The 15,031-nt window shown below is 44.6% G+C and overlaps 1 non-coding gene across 1 annotated transcript in view; it reads left to right on the top strand.

Annotated features, from left to right (window-relative positions):
* The first annotated feature begins 14,070 nt into the window (after positions 1-14,070).
* The window catches only part of LOC110547365 (uncharacterized), a 56,425-nt gene continuing 55,464 nt past the window's right edge, over positions 14,071-15,031 (top strand). Inside the window, exon 1 of the transcript XR_009587953.1 lies at positions 14,071-14,230. This is a non-coding gene — a transcript (uncharacterized LOC110547365). The remainder of the gene's footprint in view (positions 14,231-15,031) is intronic.

The following is a 15,031-nucleotide window of genomic DNA, read 5'->3' as shown; positions in this document are numbered from 1 at the left end:
AGTTCTCACAATAAGGACTCTGAGGTTTTATTATTTAACAAATAAATGCATAGGCCATAAGCTTTAGCTCATTCCCTAACTAGCTCATAAATTACCTGTATGTATGTAACAGGCTATCAGCTTTTTTATTTTGGTAGGTCCTTGGAAAACAAGCTACATACTTCAGCACTTTTGTCTTCCAAAGAAACTAACAAAATTCCCCTTTAATCTATGCTTCTTTTCTACCCCAGTGTTGGGAGTCGGTCTGGTCGCTGAGTATTTAGATGCTGATTTCTGTGCCCCGAAATCTGGTTGCACTCTGGATGTGGGCACTGCCACATTGACTGACCAATGTTGTGTAAACTTTGCTCCCCAATTAGCTCTGACTGGTTAATATATATATATATATTTTTTTTTTCCTAGCTGAAGCAGGAAATAAAGGAGGTAGGAGTTCCCTCAGAGAGAGATGAACTCTGTGAATTGAGAGGATTCACCCCAGGACCCATGTGACACACTTAGGATAGAATAAAGGGTAATTTATGAGCTAAATGAGCTAAAGCTTGTGGCTTTGGCATTTATTCATTAAATAATAAAGTCTCAGAGTCCTTATTCCGGAAACTGGAATGGGGGAGGAAAACCCACAGTTACAAATGTTCTATTTCACCTCAAGGTACCAAACTCTTCTGTATTCTAGCCACAAAACAATCCCAGACACCTAAGAACCATAGTAATGTTTATGACCCCAACAGCCCCATTTCTCAGCACTCCTTTTCTGTATTGGCTTACTTTCCCTGGTACTGTGACAAACTGCAGCTTCAAGGAAAGGGGCTTTATTTTGCTCTCAGCTCAGAATTACTGTCTGTCCTCGAAGGGAAGTCACAGCATGAAGAGCTTGAAGCAGCTGGACACATTATGTCCAGACTGAAGAAGCAGAACGCAGTGCATGCTGGTGCCAAGCTCACTTCTCCTTTTTATACAGTGGGTAGGTGTTACCACCTCAGCCTAGTGAGGATAATCCTTACAGGCATTTCCCAAGGCCCTTCTTCAGGTAGCTCTATGTCTCAAGTAGACCTGAGGTCAACCATCACAGCAAAGTCGGAAAGCTTTACTACAGGGCTGCTACTACCTCATCAGCTCCTAGACGATGGCATTTTTAGCTCTTTGGTTAATGTAGGTAAGTATATCCCCCAAATATAAATATATATTCCTGTAGTAGTCAAACACAGACGTTAGTAATAAATGGCTATTAAGGAATCTAAAGATAACTGGAGATAATCTGGCTCTAGTTCTGCAAAATTCCAACTACTCCACAGTTGTTGACATTCAGTCAGCCTTTGAAAATGTTCAATAGTTCAAGGATCCTCCCCCAGCATGGTAGTTTGTGCTTGTGGAGACCAAATGTTATTCTAAGAACTATTTCATGTCCCTCCATTACTGGGAAAGCATAACCCTTGGATCTGATATAGATGAGACCAACTCATAGGCAGGAAAATGGTCTTTGAGGAAGAAGAAAAGTTGGTAAAGCCATTATGGAAGAAAGCTCTGGATCATGTCAAGTCTATAAGCAATCTTGATCCAGATCTGGTTTTGTGATGGAGGTCTGAATAAACAAATAATGGAATACTATTCAGCTATTAAAAACAAGGACATCATGAAATTTTCAGGCAAATGGACAGAGCTAGAAAATATCATTTTGAGTGAGGTAACCCAGACCCAGAAAGACACACATGGCATGTACTCAGAAGTGGATATTAGTCAGAAAGTAGGATAACCAGGCTACAATCCACAGACCCAAAGATACCAAGTAACAAGGAGTGTCCAAGGGAAGTTGCCTGAATCTCACACAGAAGGGAAAATAAAATAGACATCTAAAGTAGATGGAGGGAGGAAGGTGGGTGGAAGAGGGATGGGGAGGGGTATAGGAATGGTGATCAGGAGTGGGGAGGGGAAGGTTGGAGAGAGAATTGAAAATAGTGAAGAGGCATCTCTCTGGGATGAGGGAGGTTTTCAGGAATCCCTGGGAGTGACCCTAGCTGAGACTTTTTCCAGTGGGGGATACAGAGCCTAAAGAGGTCCCCTCCTGTAGCCAAGCAGGATTCCCAGTGAAGAAAGGGGTACACCAACCCATCCACAAAAGCTTCTACCCAAAATTTGTCCTGCCTACAAATAGTGCAGGGAGAAAGATGGAGCAGAAATGGAGGGAATGACCAATACTTAATAGAAGACAATCTCTTCCTCACTTGTTGTTCTTCTAAGATCAAGATTAGTATTATTTTTATCACTTACTTCTATACCTTCTGTGGGGTCCACTTTAACCCAACACGACTCAGACTCCAGGTCAATGCAGATGATGAAAATTTATTGTAATGAAGCTGCTACTGATCGGTCAGGGCCGCAGAACAGAGTTGGGATTTGAACTGAGCCCCTGAAGGGATGTTGTACAGCATATTTAAAGGATGAAACCATACACCCAGGGGCAGCGGGGTGGGCTGTAGCATCGTCCCGTCATATTCTGACATAAAAGGCTGAGCAAGGGAGTTTCCATCAATCAGGATAGGAGTAGGTTCCTGGGCCTGGGAACAAGAACATGACCCTGCCGGCAAGATGGAGAAGTTGTCCTTGAAATGGACTCAGACAACTGTCTCCTTACAAGTTGTCCCTGAGATGGCCGGAGTGAGACAACTGTTTTCCTCACAACAGAAGCTGTTCTGCTGTTGGGAAGTCCCTAGTTCCCTTAAAGCCTGGGACCTTGAATTTAGTTTCTCCCTATGATTAAATGAAATCTGAAACCAAAATGGTAGTCCTTAAAATAAGTTTCTTTTATATCTGAGCACAGAGGTCTTCTATGAGACTGTTTATCCAACCAAGGACCATGTATGGATATAACCTACAACCCCTGCTCAGTCACAGCCCATGGTAGCTCAGTATCCAAGTGGGTTCCCTAGTAAGGGGGACAGGAATTGTTTCTGACATGAACTCATGAGCTTCCCCTGCCCCCTAAGGGAGGAGCAGCCTTGTTAGGCCACAGATAAGGACATTGCAACCATCCTGAAGATACCTGATAAGCTAGGGCCAGACAGAAGGAGAGGAGGACACCCCTCTCAGTGGACTCGGAAGGGGGCAGGGAGGAGATAGGGGAGGGAGGGAAGGATTGGGAGGGAAAGAGGGAGAGGGCCACAGCTGGGATACAAGTGAATGTATAAAATTATTTAAAAATAAAAAAAAAATTTTAAAAAAAAAGTTTATTTTGCTTGTTCCCAACATACCAAGCAAAATACTAAATAGAGTGGACACATTTTCCTATCTAAATATGTTTAGAAATATGTAGTTACTTGGCATACTTACTTGTTGACATTGTTGGAGATGAGAACCATCCTGTACTTCTGAGGTCTATTTGGACATGTTCACAGAAGGAACTGCAGCAAGTTTGAGGTGGGAAATAAAACTGAAGAGCTTATGTCCTGAAGTCTGGCTGCCCTGACTCTGGGAGAGATTTGGTAGTTGGTAATGGAAAGAATTCTGTCTTTCCAGGCAAAGGAAATCTTTGAAGCAATGTCTTTTTGTTTTTTTATATGAAATCACCTGTTTGATTGGGGACAGGGGTTGATTTTTCATTTCTTGGGAGCTCACTGTGCAGAGACTGTAACCAGAACTGCTATTTCATTTATGCTTAAAAGTCCTTATAATAGTGTAGGATTCCCTTTGATACAGCTCATATAATTTTTAGTTAACTTTTTTTTTATAAAACACTGAATTGTATACTTACTTTATAAGGAGACAATGGGTGTGTTCCAAAAGGAATAGAGATTTAGAAGAACTAACTCAAATATCTTAGGCTATGAAAGCCAAAGGCTTTAATTAACTTCACTAGTTGGTTTTTTAATAGTGCCATTAGTTCACTCAACCAATCCAGAGGACTGATGATGGTAAGCCCCGTGGAAATATACAATAGGCCAAGTTTTACCAACAGGTTCAGGTGCTTGCCCAGTAAAACAAATTCTGCAGCCACTGTGTGACGTACCATGGCCCAAGGAGGAAGAACAGTTTCTCCTAACAGAACATTTTTACTGCTGAGAAATGGCTTTCCGGAAAGGGCAAGTTTTAACCCAATTTAATAACATGTGAATTAGGATTTGAATAAAATCTCATCACAAGTTAAATGTTTCACTTAGTAAAGGAATAAAATAAAATCCATGACATTTTTGTTTTGTTTTAAAATATCTTTTATATATTTTGCTGCTTTTATTTGTTTATGGTGGTGGTGGTGGTGGAGGAGGTGGAGGTGGAGGTGGTGGAGGAGGAGGAGGTGGTGGTGGACGTGGTGGAGGTGGTGGACGTGGTGGAGGTGGAGGAGGTGGTGGAGGAGGTGGAGGTGGAGGTGGTGGAGGTGGTGGAGGTGGAGGTGGTGGAGGTGGAGGTGGAGGAGGTGAAGGTGGTGGAGGAGGTGGTGGAGGTAGAGGTGGAGGAGGTGGAGGAGGTGGAGGTGGAGGTTGTGGAGGTGGAGGTGGAGGTAGTGGAGGTGGAAGTGGAGGATGAGGTGTAGGTGGAGGTGGAGGAGGTGGAGGTGGTGGTGGAGGTGGAGGTGGAAGTGGAGGTGGTGGAGGTGGAGGTGGAAGAGGTGGTGGTAGAGGAGGTGGTGGATGTGGTGAAGGTGGAGGTGGAGGTGGTGGAGGTGGAGGTTGTGGAGGTGGAAGTGGTGGAGGTGGTGGAGGTGGAGGTGGTGGAGGAGATGGAGGTGGTGGAGGTGGTGGAGGTGGTGGAGGTCTTGGAGGTGGAGGTGGAGGTGGTGGAGGTAGTGGAGGTGGAGGAGGTGGAGGTGGAGGAGGTTGAGGTGGAGGTTGTGGAGGTGGAGGTGGAGGTGGTGGAGGTGGAAGTGGAGGATGAGGTGGAGGTGGAGGTGGAGGTGGAGGAGGTGGAGGTGGTGGTGGAGGTGGAGGAGGTGGTGGTAGAGGAGGTGGTGGATGTGGTGAAGGTGGTGGTGGAGGTGGTGGAGGTGGAGGTTGTGGAGGTGGAAGTGGTGGAGGTGGTGGAGGTGGAGGTGGTGGAGGTTGTGGAGGTGGAAGTGGTGGAGGTGGAAATGGTGGAGGTGGTGGAGGTGGAGGTGGAGGTAGAGGTGGTGGAGGTGGAGGTGGTCGAGGTGGTGGAGGTGGAGGAGATGGAGGAGGTGGTGGAGGTGGTGAAGGTAGAGGTGGAGGTGGTGGAGGAGGTAGAGGTGGAGGTGGTGGTGGAGGTGGTAGAGGTGGAGGTGGTGGAGGTGGAGGTAGAGGTGGAGGTGGGGAAGGTGGTGGAGGTGGAGGTGGAGGTGGAGATGGTGGAGGGGCAGGTGGTGGAGGTGGAGGTGGCGGAAGTGGACGTGGTGGAGGTGGAGGTGGTGGAGGTGGAGGTGGTGGAGGTGGAGGAGGTGGAGGGGGAGGTGGAGGAGGTGGAGGTGGTGTAGGTGGAGGAGGTGGAGGGGGAGGTGGAGGGGGAGGTGGAGGAGGTGGAGATGATGGAGTTGGAGGTGGTGAGGGGGAGGTGGTGGTGGAGGTGGAGGTGGAGGTGGAGGTGGTGTAGGTGGAGGAGGTGAAGGTGGACGGGGAGGGGGAGGAGGTGGAGGTGGTGGTGGAGGTGGAGGTGGAGGTGGTGGAGGTCTTGGAGGAGGAGGTGGTGGAGGTAGAAGTGGAGGATGAGGTGGAGGTGGAGGAGGTGGAGGTGGTGGTGGAGGTGGTGGTGGAGGTGGAGGTGGAAGTGGAAGTGGAGGAGGTGGTGGTGGAGGAGGTGGTGGATGTGGTGAAGGTGGAGGTGGAGGTGGTGAAGGTGGTGGTGGTGGAGGTTGTGGAGGTGGAGGAGGTGGAGGTGGAGGTGGTGGAGGTGGAGGTGGTGGAGGTGGAGGTGGTGGTGGATGTGGTGGAGGTAGAGGTGGAGGTGGTGGAGGTGGTAGAGGTGGAGGTGGTGGAGGTGGAGGTGGAGGAGGTGGTGGAGGTGGAGGTGGTGGAGGTTGTGGAGGTGGAGGTGGAGGTGGAGGTGGTGGAGGTGGAGGAGGTGGAGGTGGTGGAGGTGGTGGAGGTGGAGGTGGAGTTGGAGGTGTTGGAGGTGGAGGTTGAGGTGGAGGAGGTGGAGGTGGTGGTGGAGGTGGTGAAGGTGGAGGTGGTGGAGGTGGAGGAGGTGGTGGAGGTGGTGAAGGTGGAGGTGGAGGTGGTGGTGGTGGAGGTGGTGGTGGTGGTGTGTGTATGTCTGTGCATGTGTCACAGAGTGTGTGATTAGAGGACAGCTTGCAGGAGTCAGTTTTCCTTCTCCTCTGTAAATCTCAGGGATCAATCACCAGTCTTGGCAACGCGCACCTTTACCCCCTGAGCCATCTTTCTCACCAGCCCAAATCTTTCTTTCTTTCTATTCTTTCTATTCTTTCTTTCTTTCTTTCTTTCTTTCTTTCTTTCTTTCTTTCTTTCTTTCTTTCTTTTTTGAAGCCAGTTGTGCTTATTTTTTAAATTTTACTAAAAAATGTTTAAGAAAAATCTTGTTATAAGCAAAGAATCAGGCATTAGTTTTATTTCAGTATATTAAGCTTTAGCTTTAGGAGTTTAATGACTGTGTGTGTTTGTGTTTGTGTGTGTGTGTGTGTTTGTGTGTGTAACATTGGTATAATAAAACAACAGTTTGTCCTTAACCAAGTTATCTCCCAAAAGAATTGGCACAGAAAGACGATGATTTTATTTATTTTATAAGCCTAAAACACTGGAGCTGGGCAGATACCAACCCTCTAAGCTATTTTGTTGTCTCCCAGCTACACATCCCAAGTTACCTGCCAGTAAGTCATCCTGTCTGGGCAATTTCTGTTCCATCCGTCTGTCCTCATGGCCACATGCTCATCATCCATCCTGCCCCATGGGGACTCTCTTTTCTCCTTCTTCCTCTTCAAGATCCCAAGCCCAGGGAACCTAATCCCTACCTACCTTTCTGCTGCCCAGTCACAGGCTTCAGCATCTTTATTAACCAATCAGGGATAATTGGGGAAAATTCCTCACCTCACATGAATACAGGAGATGGTTCGACATTCATAACAATGCCTGTGGCAGGGCAGTAACCAGGGCACTGAAATCAGCATCTGAAAACACAGTGCCCAAGAACCTCCTCCAATCCATCCATCCATCCATCAATATAGGCGTGTGTGTGTGTGTGTGTGTGTGTGTCACCTTACTGTAAGTTTAATTCTCACATACAATGTACTTTAACCTTCTGTTCTAAATTTTTCCTATTTTCCTATTTTTCCTTCTTTTCCTATTTTAACCATTTTTCAGATAGGGTCTCACTAGGAAGTCTTGTCTAGACTGGAGCTCATTATGAAGACCAGACTGGCCTTGAACTCTGAGATCTGCCTGCCTCTACCTCCCATGTACTAGTATTAAGGGTATCAAATGACCTATTTTAACAATCTTTAGGAAAATCTTTCCTTTAAAGTCTTTTTTTATCTAAAAGTCTAAAAGCATATCCCTTTTCTTTAGCCTTCTTTAACAAAAAAATACATTTTATTATATCTATAACCTTTGCTCTTTCTTAATGGTTCCTGTTTTATTTTTGTTTGAGATGCTTAGAAAACACTGCTTTCTTTGTAAATAAACTCTGCTTCAAATGGAAACAGGACTGGCCATTTGGTTTCCTTTTCCGGCCACCACCCTTGCCTGCCCTGATGGACTGGACTTCTTGAACTATGAAGTGCCACCAGGTCCTCTTGCTCTGGCTGCCGTCCTTCCCTGCCAGCGCAGACTGTGTGTTCCTTTGGAACTGTAAGCCAGAATGACCAGTTCTTGGACTTTCATCATGAATGGATGTTAGATTTTCTCAACATTGCATCTGATGAGATGAGCTTGTTTTCTCTTTCCATCTGTTTCTGTGGTAGATCACATTTATTGATTTACATTTGTTGAACAATCACCACATATCTTGTGTAAAGCTAACGTGATCATGGTGGATATCTTCATTTCACTGCTTTTTTGTTGTTGTTGTTGTTCTAGAGCTCTCAGTTGTATCAGTTAGAGCTGTATCAATTGTATCACTAAGCTCCTCATAAGAGTTTTCTCCAGGGTTTTGATGTAAGCACTTAGCATTTTGAATTTGCCTCTTAGAACTGACTTCCTTGGGTCCCACAGGTTTGGGTATGTTGGGTTCTCATTTTTGTTCAACTCTTAAAAGTTTTTTAATTTCTTTTTCATTTAAGTCTTGACCCATTCAGTGGTGAATTGTTCAGTTTCCATAAGTTTGCATGATTTCTGTCATTGTTGATATCGAACTTAATCCCATGGTGGTTAAATAGGATGCAGGTGGTTATTTCAATTCTTTTTCTATCTGTTAAGACTTGCTTCATGTCAAAGTATATAGCCAGTTTTGGAGAAAGTTCCATGAGCTGCTGAAAAGACAAAAGTTAATTCTTTTGTGTTTGGAATGTTCTGTAGAGGTCTTCTAGGTCAATTTTGTTTAGTTTTTGTCTGGATGACCTTTCTTTTGGTGAGAGTGGAATAACTGAGTTCACCCACTATCACTGTGTTGGGGTCCGTGTGCTGTGACCTGCTCACATTCTACAGCCCCTCTGTTGAGACCTACTTTAGGTCTTAGCATAAGTATGGCTCTTCTGTTAACAGCTGCTGTAGCCTTTAGCATATCAGAAGCCATTTTGCCTCCAAATATGTCTCCATGGTTTCATTTCTCAAACTTTGTATATTTTCTTACCTGGACACTCTATGGAGTCCCTCCCCTAACTGCAGAACCAATCAAATTAAGTTCAGTTAGAAACACTTTGTCTACCTGGTCAAAATGATGTAATGTTGCTTCCTATACCTGGATATTTGGTTCCGTTTTTTTGTTTGTTTGTTTTCTTTTCTTTTTCTTTTTTTTTTCTTTTCTTTTCTTTTCTTTTTCTTTTTGTGGCTTTTCGAGACAGGGTTTCTCTATGTAGCCTTGGCTGTCCTGGACTTGCTTTGTAGACCAGACTGACCTCGAACTCACAGCAATCCACCTGCCTCTGTCTCCTGGAGTGCTGGGATTATAGGCGTGTGCCACCACGTCCAGCTCTTTGTTCTGTTTTTTGTTACCTGGTTATGGTTTGTTTCCTGCGCCTGGTTACAGTTTTGTTACCTAGCTGTTACCTGGTTAGAGTTTTTTGTATTAAAAAAAAAAAAAACTGTTTTAGAAGCAGACCAATGTCATAGTCTGTGCCCGAGTCCAGATTATGGCCCTGGCCGGTCATTCCCAAACCCACAACAAATGTATGATTTTATCTGGAGTAATGTTTCTTTTACCAACTTGAGTGTCCTCGTGTTGGTGCATAGATGTTAAGAATTGCAACATCAAAAAAAAAAAAAAGCATTGCAACATTCTCTTGATGGATTTTTTTTTTCCTTTGATGAATATGTAGTGTCTTTCCCTGTCTCTTTACATTAGTTTTGGTTTGAAATATATTTTGGCAGATATTAAAATGGCTTAGACGAGATTGATTCTTGGGTCTATTTGCTTGAAATATTTTTTCCACCTTTTTACCAAAAGTTACAAAACTGTTTCTAGTCCCAGCTGGTTAAATCAACTTAGACTTGTTTCTCTGTTGTATATGCTAGAGTCTCCATATGTAGCCCTGCCTGGCCTAGAACTCAATATCTAGAGCAGGCTATCCTCTAACTCACAGATTTGTCTGCCTTTGACTCCCAAATGTTAGGGCTAAAGGCATGACCCAGCATTTACTGGTTTACTATAATTTAAAAAAAAAATAACAGTTTTGCTAAATTTCCCAGGCTAAAGTTAAACTTATTCTGTAGCTCATGAAAGTCTTGGACTTATGGTCTTATACCTCAGCTTCAAAGCAGCCAAAATCACAAGGCTATGCTTCTTAAAGCAGCTTAGTCTTGATTCTCTGTTAAGTTCCTGAACACTCTGAATACCTCAATTCTAACATCCTTGACAGTCTGCTTCTATAATTAAGTACATCATAGTTCTATAGACGCAAACAAAACATTTCTAACAAAAAGAGGAGAGGTTTACCCTGGCCACTCCCATCTGGCCATGTGGACTGCACTGATCTGTAACATGGCTGCCCACCACTTCTCAGCCCCTCTACTAGGAAAGAGCATCTTTTATGAGGCTCGAAATCCTGCTGATTTCCCCTTGCTGGGTGCCCTGAGCCCCCCCTCTCCAAGTCACTTCAATCCTAATCTGAGGATTGTCCTATCCTTTCCTTCACTAAGCAAAAAGGGGCTTGAAAGGCAGCTCCACGATGAAGAGCGCTTACTGGATTTGCAGAACACTAAAGTTTGGTTCCTAGCATACATGTCAGCTGGGCACTTGCACATGCATACTCATTAAGAGATTCTTTTAGCAACAACAGCAAAGCAGAAAAACCCAAAGGCAACATTAGATTAGTATAAATGGCCCACTTTTTTAAGAAATCTGTTCTCTTAGGGCCTGATGACGTGTTGGGCTCAACAATGCTATTATGGCTTTCTTCTTTAAACACAGGCAATTACGTATCCCAGACTGACTTCAAATTGTCCATGTAACTTAACAATGGTCCTGAGCTGCTGCTCCTCTTGCCTCTGTCTTCCGATTGGGCCATGATATCTGAGTTAGGCAGTGCCCTGGAACATACCCTAAAGCATCATGCATTCGAGCCAAGCCTTCTATCAGCTAGCTCCATCCTCAGCCTTAAGTATCACAAATATAATCAAACTGTGTACATTGACTAGTGTATCTCATGTGAGTCCACGAGGTGGCACCACAACCCAGGGAATCCACCCTCTCACTGCTTTGGGAATCAAAATAAGTTCAGGTGAGTCAGGTCTGAAATTCAGTTCCATTTCAAGTATTGGATTTGTCCTATTTTGTTGATTATTAATATTTATTACTGATTTATCTTTTAGTTAAACAGCAGTTATTCCTAAACCAGCCGTATACCCAAATCACCACACAGATGTATTTAATTAACCTAGAGCACAATCTGGACAATAGTTACCCCATCCTAAACCTCCAAGCCCCCATAGTTTCCTTCCTTTCAGATTTACCACATTATACTTGCTTTTAGTCATATCTTAGGTTCGGTTCATCTCTCCTCATGGTTCCAAGTCCTCTTCTGCCAATCTCTGCTCTTCCCCTCTTCCTCTCTCTCCTTCCCTCTGGACCAGGATGCCCCATCCTATTCTCTCCATTGCTCAGCATTGGCTTGTTTTATTGAAATTACAGAGAACAAGTGGTGGCATGTTTACACAAACTTGAAACAGGTGATGCTCAGAATAAACATCACAATGCAGTGTCTGGACTGAAACCAGATAGTGGGGAAGAAATCAGCATTTGAATGAACAAGGGTAAGGTGTACACATTCCACAAGAACACTTTACCAACCGCCCTATCACCAAATTCATAGTAACCAAGGTCAGCACAACCTACTTGGGTTAAGTAGCTGTGACTAGCCAGGCACAGCACACTGGAGGCAGAGGCAGGTGGAGCTCTGTGAGTTCCAGGCCAGCCTGGTCTACAAAGTAAGTCCAGGACAGCCAGGGCTACACAGAGAAACCCTGTCTCGAAAAAAAGAAAAGAGAAAGAAAGAAACAAAGAAAGAAAGAAAGAAAGAAAGGAAGGAAGGAAGGAAGGAAGGAAGGAAGGAAGGAAGGAAGAGAAAGAAAGGAAAGAAGAAAGAAAGAGAAAGAAAGGAAAGAAGAAAGAAAGAGAAAGAAAGGAAAGAAGAAAGAAAGAGAAAGAAAGGAAAGAAGAAAGAAAAGGTAGCAGCCATGACTATTCCAGCACTCTGCTGTCCAGCTGATGTCAGTAATTTCACTGCAGAAGACCAATGATCGTGGGAGGCCAGGGGCTTTCTAAACATCACTGCCAAGGCTTTCACAGATAGTAATTATCAGCTTCTGTGTGCTGTAAAAAATTAGCCCAACTGTTTTCAATGACCTGGGTTGCTGTTTGCCTTTTCATTTGAGAATAACATAAACTATTGGTTTATTAAGATTATGGGCATGAGCTAGTATGCACGGCTGGGTTTAGTAGGTGTGGGACCATACGGACTTAGTGAGGAACAGGCTGCGTAGGCCAGGAAAGAGGGTAAAACTGGAATCTGCCAGGAAACCTTCATCCCGTCTAAGCTCTGCCCTTCGGGTGTTTTAGGCATTTTCTTTCCTTTTGAGAAAGGACCTGGCTCTGTTGCCCAAGATGAACTCCTGATCCTCCTGGCTCAGCACCTTAGGAAGCAGGATTATAGATGTTCTCCACAAGGCCCGGGTGGGTTTAGTTTTGAGATAGCCTTAGGTATGGCTATTGAATATGTAGTTGAGGCCAGCCTTGGACCCCTGATCCTCCTGCCTTCACTTTTCCAATGCTGGGATTATAGGTATGCAACACCACACACAAAACTTTATAGAACAACAAATTTATTGGCTATCAACCAGGATCTCTCTCTCTCTCTCTCTCTCTCTCTCTCTCTCTCTCTCCCTCTCTCTCTCTCTCTTCCAATTTGTTGATGGTCTAGGAGTTTTTTCTCAGCTAACTCAGGGTGGCCTCAAAGTCTTTGAGTGCCCAAGGATGACCTTGAACTCCTGATGTCCCTATTCTGCCTCTGAGTGCTGGAATTACAGGCTTGCTTGACCACACCTCATTGTACACAGTTCTGGGGACTGAACTCAGAACTTTGTGCATTACAGGCAAGCATGCTATCACCTGAACTACATGCCAAGCCATATGTGGCTACTGACTTGTGTGTTTTGAGACTTAGACTTACTATATAACTATATATGCTGGTCCAGCTGGGAACTGAAGAGCCTTCTGCTGCAGCGTCCTCAGCCAGTGTCCATCACCACAATACCTGCACAGCCCACGCCTTCTACCAATCTTCTATCACATACAGTTGCAAACTTTTGCCAGGCATTGCAGCACTTACCTGTAATTTAGTCCTCCAGAGGAGACTTGGGAGGACCTGGGTCTGAGGCTGGCTTGGGCTCTACAAATGTATTAGATTTTAAGGGGGAAAAAATAACCTTTCAGGGACCAAGGTTATTGACCTTTGCCCCTGAAATTTAAACTCATAACATCACCTGGTGATCTCATTAATCATTGAATTAATCTAATTCAAGAGGTCTGGGGTGGACCTGAAATTACTTGTGCCTCTCACTTATTTATATTTGTTTATCCTGAGACAGAGTCTCAGGTAGGCCAGCATGGTTTCAGACTCCCTTTATACAGCCAAGAATGACCTAGAAAGAGTGACCCTTCTGCCACAACACCTCCCTCTCTCCCAAGTCCTGAAGCTTCTTAGGTAGGAGGTTAATGACTAATATCCGAAATAGGATCAGTGTTTGTAATTTGATCTCTTCACTGATTAAGCCTGCAGGTCCCACCTTGTGCAGCAGGCGCTGTACTCACTGAGATATCCCTTAGTGTTTTGTTTTGTCTTCTCTTGTCTTTTTGTTTTTTGAGACAAGGTTTCATGCCACCCGGGCTAAACTTTCACATACCAGAGACTAGCCTTGAATTTCTTATCTTGCTGTCTCTACTGCTGGGATTGCAGTCCTGTATCACCACAGCCAATGCTCCTTCTGTTCTTACAAGTTTTGCTTCCAATAGTAAAGTAAGAGTGGCTTAATGCACTTAACTAGTAGAAAGAAAAGCTAGAAAACAAGCCATCAGCTGAACCACACTCTGTACCTCACTGCTACCTTTGTAAAGGCCCCAGGTTTCTATGAAATAGCTCGAGCCACTCCTTGAGTTGTTGGGGGGGGGGATCATTTAGGAAACTTCTGCTTCAGTGACTATTCATGTCCCTGAGGGAAGATGCATTAATAATGGACACTGTTCCTGGAGTATTGGCATTTTCTTCAATAAGCTTCTGTAGTGGGGTGGGGGGATTTACAATTCCAAAACACAAGCTTCAAAGACCTGTTAGCACACTGTGGATTTAGTAACCCATGGAGACCAAGCAATCTACTGGCTAGAGAGCCTGGAAACAGCCACCGGACCAATCAACTGTCTGGAAACAGTTCTTGGTCCAATGAGCCACCTAGAAACAGTACCCCAACCAATCAGCTGTTTTCTAAGAATTATTTTCCCTTAACATCTGCCCCTGTTGTCTGACAAACCGAAACCAGAACAATAAAATGTACCTGAATTTGCTTCTGCACTGATTTCCTCAGCCCCAGATGGACTGTGGCCAGCTTAACAGACAAGAACTCTGCCCTCGGTGGGATTCTTGCTGCAACAAGTAATTTTTCAAATCACATCATATCGTTTTTGGGCTGAGGTAAGAAACAGATTTCAAAATATATCATTGTAGCTGTTCCAATGTGGATTCGTGTGAGGAAGTTTTTGTTGGTGAGCAGTCCTGCTGTACCTGAGGGTCAGCTGCATAGTGTTTGAAGTTCCTTGTACCCAGACTGACTGAGGCGGAGTTCCACCAAGCTCCTGGTGAACTTCTGCAGATGGCTGTGTGGACTCAGTTAGAAAAGCACCACTTCATTGAATCTCAGTGGGGTTAGCAAGCTCCCTGAGACGTAGGTTCTGGTCAGCTTGCTTTATCTTGTTCTGTTGCACAGTCAGTTTTTTTTTGCCCAGGGACTATAAATATGAAGGAAGTTGCAGAAAGGCACTGAGGACTTGGGGAAGGCCAGGACTGGGTTGTCCTGAGATTGCTGAGGGGATATGACGTAAAGGTGAGAGCTTCCAATTGCAGCGTCGCAATGGTTTTATCCTTCCCTCAGTTTTTACTGTTCTAACGCCATCATTTCTACACCATTTTGGGGGACCCTGGGTCTGTGTTTGAAGTCCAATTCTATCATTCTCCCAAAGTCAATCAAAATGGGGAGTGAGTATGTATTTGGTGAGGTGTCACGGGGTAATGCAGTCAGCTTTGTCATCGGTTCTTCACTATAAACAGCAAACTAAGAGTTAATACAAAATGGTGAGGTGACCCAATTGCAGAAGCAGGGCTTCCTAAGAAGTGGTTAGTAAGTCGCAGTACCGAAGTACCGAGGCTTACAGAGGAGCTTCAAAGGGCAGTGTGTTCGAATGCATCTCGGGCCTGTTATGCAACCTGTGAGATTGT

This window comes from Meriones unguiculatus, chromosome 20, assembly GCF_030254825.1.
Source record: "Meriones unguiculatus strain TT.TT164.6M chromosome 20, Bangor_MerUng_6.1, whole genome shotgun sequence".
NCBI lineage: Eukaryota > Metazoa > Chordata > Mammalia > Rodentia > Muridae > Meriones > Meriones unguiculatus.
Note: the sequence above shows the minus strand (reverse complement) of the source record. Positions and strands in the feature narration are given on the sequence as shown.